We start from the raw sequence: 11,325 nt of genomic DNA on the forward strand, positions 1-11,325 counted from the left end.
TGCAGACATCCCTTTTCTTCTGCATCATCAGTTTTCCCTTTTTACTGGATGTCAGTCTTTATTTCTACTATTTCAGTGTCCTGTATTTCTCAACCATCAGTAAATCCTGCCTATTGATTCTAACTTCAAAATACATCTTGAATCTCTCCATTTCTCTTCATTTTTGCTAATATCATCTTTGTCCAAGTCACCATTTTCTCTTACCTAGACTCCTGCAATAAAAAGAAATGGCCTTCTAATAGGCTGTCCTGCTTCCATTCTTGCCCACCTTTAACTCATTCTCCACTGAGCAGCCAAATTAGTCTTTATAAAATATATTTTAAAATTCATATTACTCCCATGCTTAAAAACTTTCTATGGATTCCCACTGCTTTTAGAATAAAATCCAAAATTCTTGAGGTCTATAAACCCTGTATGATGTGGCCCCTATTTACCTCTCCCAACGTCATCTCATGGCATGTTCCCTTTCACTCAACTGTGCTAGCTTTCCCTCTGTTCCTACAACACACCCAGTCCTTTCTTGCCTCAGAGACCTATGCCTACTGTCCCTTAGGCTCTTTGTGTGACAGATACCTTTTCTGTTACCAGATCTCAGCCGAAATGAGTCTTTTCAGAGAAACCTTCCTTCCATTATATCTATGTAGGTCCTGCCAATTTTTTTTTCATCAATAGCTGTGCTAGCACTTACCACCATCATTAGGAATTTTACACATGTACTTATTTCTTTGCTCACTTGTCTGCCTCAAAGCTCAGTGAGGTCAGGGACCTTTGTATATCTTTTTTCACTGTTGTATTTACAATATCTAACAGAGTATGTGGCACCAAGTAGGTGCTCAATAAATTTTTGCTGAATTATGAAATGAATTAGTGGGTCCCATTGAAAAATATCTAGGACAATGGTCAAATGGGGAGAGACACAGTACTTAGAATAAACCAAAAGAAAAGGAGGAAGAAGTCAATTCATGCCATCCAAAATATGGATGCTCTTCTTCAGGTCTTCTATAATCACTTATCAACACATTGCTATCAAAGGTACTCTAACCAGGGGAAAATAACTCTGATTTCTTTAGGGAAAGAATCTGGCTGGTTTCATGATCCTAAATCTTTTGCCAAACTGTAATCAGCAGACAGCAGATTCTGATCTCCTTTTGTGGTGATCTCTTTCTGAATGGGAAAAAAAAAAAGAATATCTGCAAAGTTAACCCATATACGGGACAGGACCTTGAGGATGATAATCATTTGTCAGATATGCTCCTTCTCACTACACACACTTGAACAGAAAGTGGGAGTTACATTTTACTTGGTTATTTTTACCTCAAGTCATTTACTCCTCTGCTAAGTAGTTTATCGATTCTTCAACATCAATTTAGAGCTGGAGTTTACAGCACTCCGTCAGAAATCTTATAGTGCTCAAAATAAATGTCTTGCCCAAGCAATACCATGTCAGTTGTTGAAGATGCAAGTCAGGAAAACAAATGCACCTAAAGTTAGAAACTAAATACAGATATCACCTCATACACACACACTTGGGATGTGACCTTTCTAAGAACAGAAAATAAAAGAGAAAAAACTCTATAACATACGAAGAATTCAGTAGTATAAGGAGGCTAATAAGGAAAGTGTTAGAATTCACTATAGTCTACTACCTCCCACTGATGTTCCATAAGAGTTATTTTAGACAGGAAGCACAAGGTTGCCAAATGTTCTTATTCTACATTTCCTGTACTAGCTTCACATCCTACACATCTAGCCCTAGTATTAAAAATATTGCCCATGATATTTTACTTCCTGGCCTCTAAAGCATGAGCCTCCAAGGCCTGCCTATAAACCTTTCGGCATTCAAATTCCAACTTTCATCCTGTAGAAAGCACATCTGCCTACACAGACCACCCCCTTCTAGCCAAATGTTGGTTATGCTCAAATGCTTTGGGATTAGGAGTGAGGAAGTCTTGAGTTACATATCTAAGTATAACCCATTAACTGATGGGCCAGAGAAACACAAGAAAGACAGAAATGTTTTAACAGTGTCACCCAAGGTGTAAGTATTCATGTATAATGACACATACATATAGGACTAAATTTCCTTTTCACCTTAGAAGGAAAGGAGGTGCTAAACTTTCTTGAGTCTTAGCATTGCACATTTAAAATAACTGCTTTACACGTTTGATTTGGAGTTGCAACTCATCTGAGACACTTAGGGGATTCCCCAAAGTGTACCAGAATTTGGGCATATATGAAATTTTAATTACTTTCCATTCCTTTTCTCCAATTTCCTCATAATTGCTCTTCCTGATATGGTCCTATGTTCTTTAGGGGATTGTGGAAAGGGTTCCAACACACTAGGTGGTCTTATAAAACTGCATGACCAGGCAGGGCCATTCCTTCAACAAATATTTATTGAGTACCTGCTAGGTGCCAGGCACTGTTCTAGAGGCTGGCATAACAGGCCCACAGAAGGGATGCACATGTTAAGAGAGTAACAAGGAGAGAAGGATATCTGATTTCTAAGGCTGTTCCTTTTTTGTTTTTAATCAGGCAATGGAACAGCAACTACCATAGGCTGTCAGTAGCAGGTGAGATATCAAACAAGAGGTCTCTTCCTCAGGGCACCCTCCTTTCTAATTCCAGCATAGCACACCTCAGGATCCAGGGAAAAGAGATCTGAAAATTGGAGGCAATTTTGTGCTGAGTAATTGAGACAAACGGAGCACTCTCCAAAGCCAGCTACCCAAACCATCCCTGCCCTGAGCCCAGTTCATTGCCGCTTGCTTTATATCTTGGGTTTAAGGTCACCTTTTTTCTCCTCGTCCTTCTACTGCAGCACATAGAGGAAGTTCAGGTACACAAATATCTTTACTCTGGTGAGAGGAAACCTTAAATTTCTACGCAGATCATTCATTCATTCAACAAATATTTAGTAAGCACCTACTATGTGCCAGGCATGGCTCTTGGTGCTGGGACTGTATCAGTGAACAGACAGATATTAAGCCCTACTCTCATGGAGTTTACAATTTAAATGGGAGTTGTTGAGGTAAGTTACAGTTAATGTTGCAATAACCCCACAGCTTAATAGTGGTTCAGGTGATTACACATTCCCTTCTTGTTTTTCCTTTCTCTAGCTACTACTACAGAGCCCCGCCTTTGGGCCTATGTCTTTTTGCTGCTTTTTTAAAAACTGAAGTGTAGTTGATTTACAAACCTATATCAATTTCAGGTGTATAACACAGTGATTCAATATTTTAACAGATTATACTTTATTTAATGTTATTATAAAATAATGGCTATATTTCCCTGTGCTGTGCAATATATCCTTGTTGCTTATCTATTTTATATATAGTAGCTTGTATCTCTTAATTCCATAACCCTATTTTGCCCCTCCTTCTTTCCCTCTCCCCATTGGTAACCACAAGTTAGTTCTCTGTATCTGTGAGTCTGTTTCTGTTTTGTTATACTCACTAATTTATTTTGTTTTTTAGACTCCACATATAAGTGATAACATACTGTATTTGTCTTTGTCTGACTTATTTCACTAAGCGTAATACCCTCCAAGTCCATCCATGTTGTTGCAAATGGCAGAATTTCATTCTTTTTATGGCTGAGTAATATTTCATTGTGTGTGTATATATATATATATGCATAAAACATCTTCTTTACGCATTCATTTGTTGATGAACACTCAGGTTGTTTCTGTATCTTGGCTATTATAAACAGTGCTGCTATGAACAGTGGGGTGCATGTATCTTTTCAAATTAGCATTTTCACTTTTTCAGATCTATACCCAGGAGTGGAATTGCTGCCTCATATGGTAGTTCTGTTTTTAGTTAAAAAAATTTTTTGGCTGTGCTGCACAATATGCAGGATCTTAGTTCCCCAACCAGGGATCGAACCTGTGCCCCCTGCAGTGGAAGCATGGAGTCTTAACCACTGGACCCCCAAGGAAATCCCTATTTTTAGTTTTTTGAGGAACCTTCATATTATTTTCCACAGTGGCTGCACCAATTTACATACCCAACAGTGTGCAAGGGTTCCCTCTTCTCCACATCCTTGCCAACATGTGTTATTTGTGGCTTTTGTAATAAAATGGCAATAAGTATATTCCTATCAAAAATTACTTCACCTTCTTGGTGTTTTGATGTTTCTATATTCCACTTTCACACCTATATATAGCCTGGATGCTCTCTTTCAGCTGCCTCTACTCCTCTTTCAGGTCCTCAGGCACATCCCCTTTAGTTGTGATTATCTCTAATGAACAGAGCTCTCCTTACAATGGTACCCCATATTTCTTAAATCCTGGTGACAGCAATTTGACCCAAAGTACCAGGGCACTGGGCTCTGGCTTTTAGTCTTGGGAATCTCTGATCAGCCTCTTAGCTGAGCCTCCAACTCCATTTACAAATCCTTGCTTTCCTTAATTCCTCTCTAATATTTTCTTTTTGTTTACTTTGTACTTCTATTTTTTTCCTGACAAACATTTCTCAACCAAGGTGAGAAAGGAAGACAGCTGGGAATATGAAACAGCAGGATTCAATTTAAATAAATCTATTTGTTAAAAAAAATCTGGATTGTCAAGGATGATTTGAAAAAGAAAGTTTCGGAGGCCAGGTACCATGTCTTCATAAAACTCTGATCTCATATATACACTATTGCTTCCTGTGGAATTTCTGCAAGCTGTTCTTTAAAATAATTGTGCTGTGTGTTTCTGGGTTCTTATGAGGTTTTAACATTTTGAAACCACAGGGGCAAACAGGAAAATCTTAAAATGTGATTGCTCAGTAGTCAAGGAAGAAATTTCCCATTTTCCCCACCCTCCAATTTTTTCCATCCCATCTGAAATAGAAAACAAGCTGAAAATATTTCAGTCCAAAGGGTAATTTTATGAAAAAGATAAGCACCTAGGAATAGAGGCTTATAATGAAAGTGTCTCCTCTACCATAGAGCAACACTAATGTAATTCAATAAAGTTTATAAAACCATCCCTGCCAATCAAAATCTAGAAAAGACAATTTCCTGTTTGTGGAAATAGATGTGATACTGAACAGAACCAAATCAGGCTGCAATTAACTTTGAAAAAAACCTGATACACTAGATTCAGGTTAGCTAGAAGAATGTTGCTGCATTTTAACACATTTGCATACTAGTTTAATAAAATTAAGATTTCCAAGAGAATTCTCATCCTAGGGCATGGAGAGGGGGAGCGGAAGGAGTTATATAGAAAAAAAGTTATATAGGAAAAATAGCTGCCAGTCACTGAGAGTTTACTATGTGCAAGGCACTTTTTCAAGTGCTTTATATATATTTTCTCATTTAATTCTCACTATAATTTTAACAGGTGGGTGTTCTTATTATCTCAGTTTTACAGATGAGGCAACTGAATCTCAGAGATTAAGTTAGATGTGTAAATTTACACAAGTAATAATAAGTAGAATTCAGACACATGTCTGCTCTTAACTGCTAGGCCATGTTGCCACTCATAGAATATATAAAAAATATATCTATATAATATATACTTACATATAATAAATCTATATATTTATAATAGATAAATTCTAGATACCCAGACTGCCTAAATCAGTTACAGTCAACTATAATTTACATCACACAGGAGCCCCTGGGAGGTACAGAGAAGCAGGGTGAGGGAAGGTAATGAGCACAGGCCCACATCAGGACCCAGGCAGATCATTTCTACACTCTTGGGACTGTTGCAGGATGAAGTTCCCAGGCTTCTTTTTAAACATGAAAACACCCTTTTCTTCTGATTTTAAAATAATGCATGCATATTATGATTGTTGCTGTTTTAAAATCAGACAATAGGAAATGTTTAAAAAAGCAAAAATTTAAAAAAGCAAATGAAAATCTCGCCCTTACTCCTGCCAACTGGTAATAACATTCTGTGTAAATCCTTCCAAACATTTTTTTGTTTGTATACCTCTAGCCTCCCCCTCCAATAATTGTTTTAAAAACAGGACTGTACTGTGATTTTATTTTATCCGTTCTAACATATCATAAGTATCTACCCAAAGAATATAGATATCTGTTGCCGTTTTAATGGATTTATGATATCCATTATAGAGATGTACCATAATTTGCTTAGCTATTCCTCTCTTAAATAGTTTCCAATTGCCATGATGATAAAGAAAGCTGCAGCAAACACACTGATACATCTTTGGTAAATATTTTATCCTGTGGTCATTAACCCTGAACTTGAAATTCCACAAGACTTCAGGAACCTCGACCTTACCTATGTGCACTCCCTTGATAAGTTACGGCTAAAACATTCATTCACTCATTCATTCATTCAACAAATATTTATTGGGTGAACATGTTGTTCCAGACACAGGCCTGTGCTCTGTGGATATGCAGTGAGTAAAACAGACAAAAATCTCTGCCCTCAGAAAGCTCACATTTAGAGGATGAAATTAATGATAAACAAAATAAATGATATTGTGTAAGAAGGTGGCAAGTGTTAAAGAGAAAAATAAGCAAGAAAAGGGGAATTTCTTCTACAGTCATTCAGCATTTATTCTCTCTATCATCATGCTATTCCATTTAATTCACTAAACATCTGTTGAGCCCCTACGTTATGTTCTAGGTTACTGTTCTAGGTATTGGGAATGGTGCATGTAGAGCTGAATGAAATATGAGTCTTAGGGTAGAGAAGCTCACAATTATTTTCTTCCTTGTGACTTAATCATTTCATCTGTGTGTGTTTTGTCTTCACAACTAGATTAGAAAACCCTCAAGGGCAAGAGTCCATGTTTTATACTTCTCTTGTGTTTTCCTGAGCTTTTAGCATAATGTTTCTTTTTAACAGAATTAATGGTTAATAAATGCTTGTTATGTACTGTAAAAAAAAATTCTAAATGAATTAGCTAGTCATGAAGCAGCATGACAGAGTAGAAAGAGCACTTGATTAGGAGCCCTGAGACCTAGCTTCTACTCTAAGCTCTGATGCCAATTAATTGTATTGGCTTCAGATGAGTCATTTAACGCCTCTGAACCTCAGTTTCCCCATCTATAAAACAAGGATATCAAGCTAAAGGTTCTATAACATCCCAGTTAGCTCTGCCATTCTATTACTCTACTGAAATGAGTTATGTCACATGTATTACCATGAATGTTTTGCCTTTGGGGATAACATACACTAGAAGCAACTCGAGGAATAAATTCTGCTAAAAAGTGTAGCCTTGATGCAAGCAGATCAGCTAGAAAGAGGGAGATGATTTCGAAAGGAGAAACTTTTTGCGATAGCAAATGGAGCTGCCAGCATAGTCTTTGAACTCTCCTTCACCATCAGCCAAAGAGAAGCTTCAGTTAATCTTCACTAAAAATGACAGTCTGCAAGTATTTTGGACCTCCAGGTCGAGGCTAAGTTGGCAAGAACTAAATGAAGAGAAACCATTTTACAGGGTCACTGCTAAGCCCAGAATCATGGGATTTCTGAAGAAAGTGTTTATGGGTGACTAAATCAAAGGCCTCAGTTAGGTCAATAAAAATGGTTCTAATAATATATGCCTCATACATTGTTTCTGAAATATCATTGGTGCTTTAAGTAAAGTTGAACTGAGAGAAAGGCTAGCTGTGAAACATAACTAGACTACATTTAGAGAATTCTCTTCTCTAGGGGATTGAGCATCTGGGAATTTTATTAAAAATTCATGTAATGTTGGCAAGGCACATGGATCAGTGTATGAGAACTCTGATTTTTGATCATTTGTACAATGCATAATGCCAAATTGATCAGTGTCTCCAGAAAGAATGGACACATTCAAAGACTCAATTGGCTTTCAATGGGGATTCCAGCCAGTTTGAGGAGCAATTGATTGAAAAATCTTATGCTTTTTTTTTTTTGCGGTACGCTCCCGTTGCGGAGCACAGGCTCCGGACGCGCAGGCTCAGTGGCCATGGCTCACGGGCCTAGTCGCTCCGCGGCATGTGGGATCTTCCCAGATCGGGGCACGAACCCGTGTCCCCTGCATCGGCAGGCGGACTCTCAACCACTGCACCACCAGGGAAGCCCAAATGTTATGCTTTTATGTTTGTATTTCTCCAGAGAAGTTCTTGATTAGCTTCTCTCCAACCCACTGTCTTCCCAGATCATCTTTTGTTGTCATCTTTGCCACAGGAAGTAGTGATAAGCACACTCCTAGACGCCCTTCCAGTTCTCTCAAGACAAAGGAGGTTAATGATAGTGTCGTCTCACTTCTACTACTGACAGTGATGGAATTCCTAAAGAGCTCATTTTTCCCTGAAATACTTTATTTTAGAAAGGTAGACAAAAAAAGGTAAAGAAAGGCTGAGGAAGAGAAAGAAAGGGTAAGCTATTTAGCTATATCTGTGGGTTATTTTCCTCATGGTATGGTACATTTGTATTTTTCAGTTAAATGAAACCCTTTGTGTTCTGGGTGAGAATGCTATACGAATCACAGATGGCTTTTGTAATTGGCCAATATTAGAAATACAAAGGTGTCTGAATGAATAGATAAGTGACATTATCATAAGATTGTAAAGGGAAGAACCATATGGCAGATTAATGCAAGAAATTATTAAAATGAAAGAGTTGGAATTTGAAAGTGGGTGCTAATTTCATTTGGATTATAAACTATTGCAATTAGAAAAGAGAACCCTGGAAGCTAATCAGTTTTCATTAATGGATTTCTTTTGGTCTTGTCCAATGATTTATAAATTTGTTTTTGCAACAGATCATTGGAATGACTTCTCTCCATGTGATGGACCAGGGCATCAACTTATACTTTTCCTGTGCGAATAGCTCATCTACATGGTAACACAAGTGAAGCCTGTCTACCTGTGAGCTCTGAGTACCCAACTAAGTCCGCAAAAGGCCTAGAAAGGACACGGCTCTCACTAACCAGTAGATGTGTCAACTTAGATTCATATAATTTTAAGAGTTGAAATGGGCCTTTGAGTTTACCTTACTCTTAACCCCGCTTTCAGTGAAGTAATCTCACGCACAGCATGTCTGAAAGCAGTACCTAGACCCTGCTTAAATACTTTCAAGGCTGGAAAAGTCCGTGCTTCACCAGAACACCCATCCCACTGCCAGACAATTTGAGTAGAAAGGTTTCCCCATTACGCTAGGCTAAAATCTGCCTTTTTATGACCACCTGAGCTCATATCCAGGCTCCCTCACTTATATGATGTTGAGTATTGATACATTACTTAATCTGTGCTTCAGTTTCCTTATGTGTAAAATGGAAATAATAATAGTACCTACATTTTAGGATTATTGTAGGGATTAAACATGTTAATATAAATCAGTGCTTAGCACAGTTCCTGGCACAAAATAAGTGCTCAATAAATGTCAGCTATTGTTTTTATTGCTAATACTATTGCTACTTTTATAACAACTATTACTGTCATGACCATATCAATCCTAATCCTCTCCTTTAAATCAGCTCTTCAAATATTTGAAGACTCCTATCTAAAGCATGAGCTTTAGCACTGTGTATCCTATCTCTGCTCTTTATTAACTCTATAATAGGTAAGTGATCTGACACCTTCAAACCACATATCTCCAAGAAAGATACTACCTCCTGCATAGGGTGGTATGAGGATGAAATGAAGTGATATATGCAAAGTGCCTGGCACACAGTAGGTACTTAAATATATGTCAGTTCCCTTCCCCTTCTCCATGCCTAAGTTTTCTCTTTTCCAGGCACTAGAAGCACCAATTTCTAACCTTTCTTTATATGACTGGGTTTTCCAGTCCCTGATCATCTTTTTTTTTTTAAAGCTTAGCAAGAATCATTTATTTATTTATTTTTTTTTTAATCTAGTCTTTGTATTTTATTTTCATTCACGTTTAAAGATGCTAAATCTTTTAAAATATATATTTATTGGAGTATAATTGCTTTACAATCTTGTGTTAGTTTCTGTTGTACAACAAAGTGAATCAGCTATAAGTATACATATATCCCCATATCCTCTCCCTCTTGAGCCTCCCTCCCACCCTCTCTATCCCACCTCTCTAGGTCGTCGCAAAGCATCGAGTGGATCTCCCTGTGCTATGCAGCAGCTTCCCACTAGCTATCCATTTTACATTTGGTGGTGTATATACATCAATGCTACTCTCTCACTTCGTCCCAGCTTCCCCTTCTCCTCCGTGTACTCAAGTCCATTCTCTACGTCTGCATCTTTATTCCTGCCCTGCCACTAGGTTCATCAGTACCGTTTTTTTAGATTCTATATATGTGCTTTAGCATACGGTATTTGTTTTTCTCTTTCTGACTTACTTCACTCTGTATAACAGACTCTAGGTCCATCCACCTCATTACAAAATAACTCAATTTCGTTCCTTTTTATGGCTAATATTCCATTGTATGTATGTGCCACATCTTCTTTATCCATTCATATGTCGATGGACACTTAGGTTGTTTCCATGTCCTGGCTATTGTAAATAGAGTTGCAATGAACATTGGGGTGCACGTGTCTTTTTGAATTATGGTTTTCTCAGGGTATGTGCCCAGTAGTGGGATTGCTGGGTCACATGGAAGTTCTATTTCTACTTTTTTAAGGAACCACCATACTGCTCTCCATAGTGGCTGTATCAATTTACATTCCCACCAACAGTGCAAAAGGGTTCCCTTTTCTCCACACCCTCTCCAGCATTTATTGTTTGTAGATTTTTTGATGATGGCCATTCTGACTGGTGGGAGGTGATACCTCATTGTAGTTTTGATTTGCATTCCTCTAATGATTAGTGACGTTGAGCAGCTTTTCATGTGTTTGTTGGCAATCTGTATGTCTTCTTTGGAGAAATGTCTATTTAGGTCTTCTGCCCATTTTTGGATTGGGTTGTTTGTTTTTCTTGATATTGAGCTGCATGAGCTGCTTGTATATTTTGGAGATTAATCCTTTGCCCTGACCATCTTTGTTTTATTCTAGTTTTTCAAGTGTTTTTCTTAAGATATAGTGCCCAGAACAGAAAGCATTATTCCAGAGGTGTGATCCAAGTATGCCATGCAGAGTAGAGTGAAACTTCAGTCTTAAGGTTCTTTAGTCTTGGGAACATACAATTCAGCTAAAGGCATATGTGGGCAAGGCAGGGGTTAGGTGTATTCTCTTATCACCATGATTCCTTTTGCTCATTGATTTCCTTTTCCCTGGCCCATGGGCTAATGAGTGATCAATTCCATCAAAACTTCAAGTTACGTATTGAATCAGAGCAGTCGTGCTGGCCAGCTCTGGTAGCTCTTTCCTAGGACTCCACTTTCTCAGCAGGTTGCGATGCATACATAATGCAGTGAATCTAATTCCTGCCACATATATTAAGGGGCATTACTGCCAAAGTGTCTCCTCCAATCCATT

This window comes from Phocoena phocoena, chromosome X (assembly GCF_963924675.1).
Source record: "Phocoena phocoena chromosome X, mPhoPho1.1, whole genome shotgun sequence".
Classification (NCBI taxonomy): domain Eukaryota; kingdom Metazoa; phylum Chordata; class Mammalia; order Artiodactyla; family Phocoenidae; genus Phocoena; species Phocoena phocoena.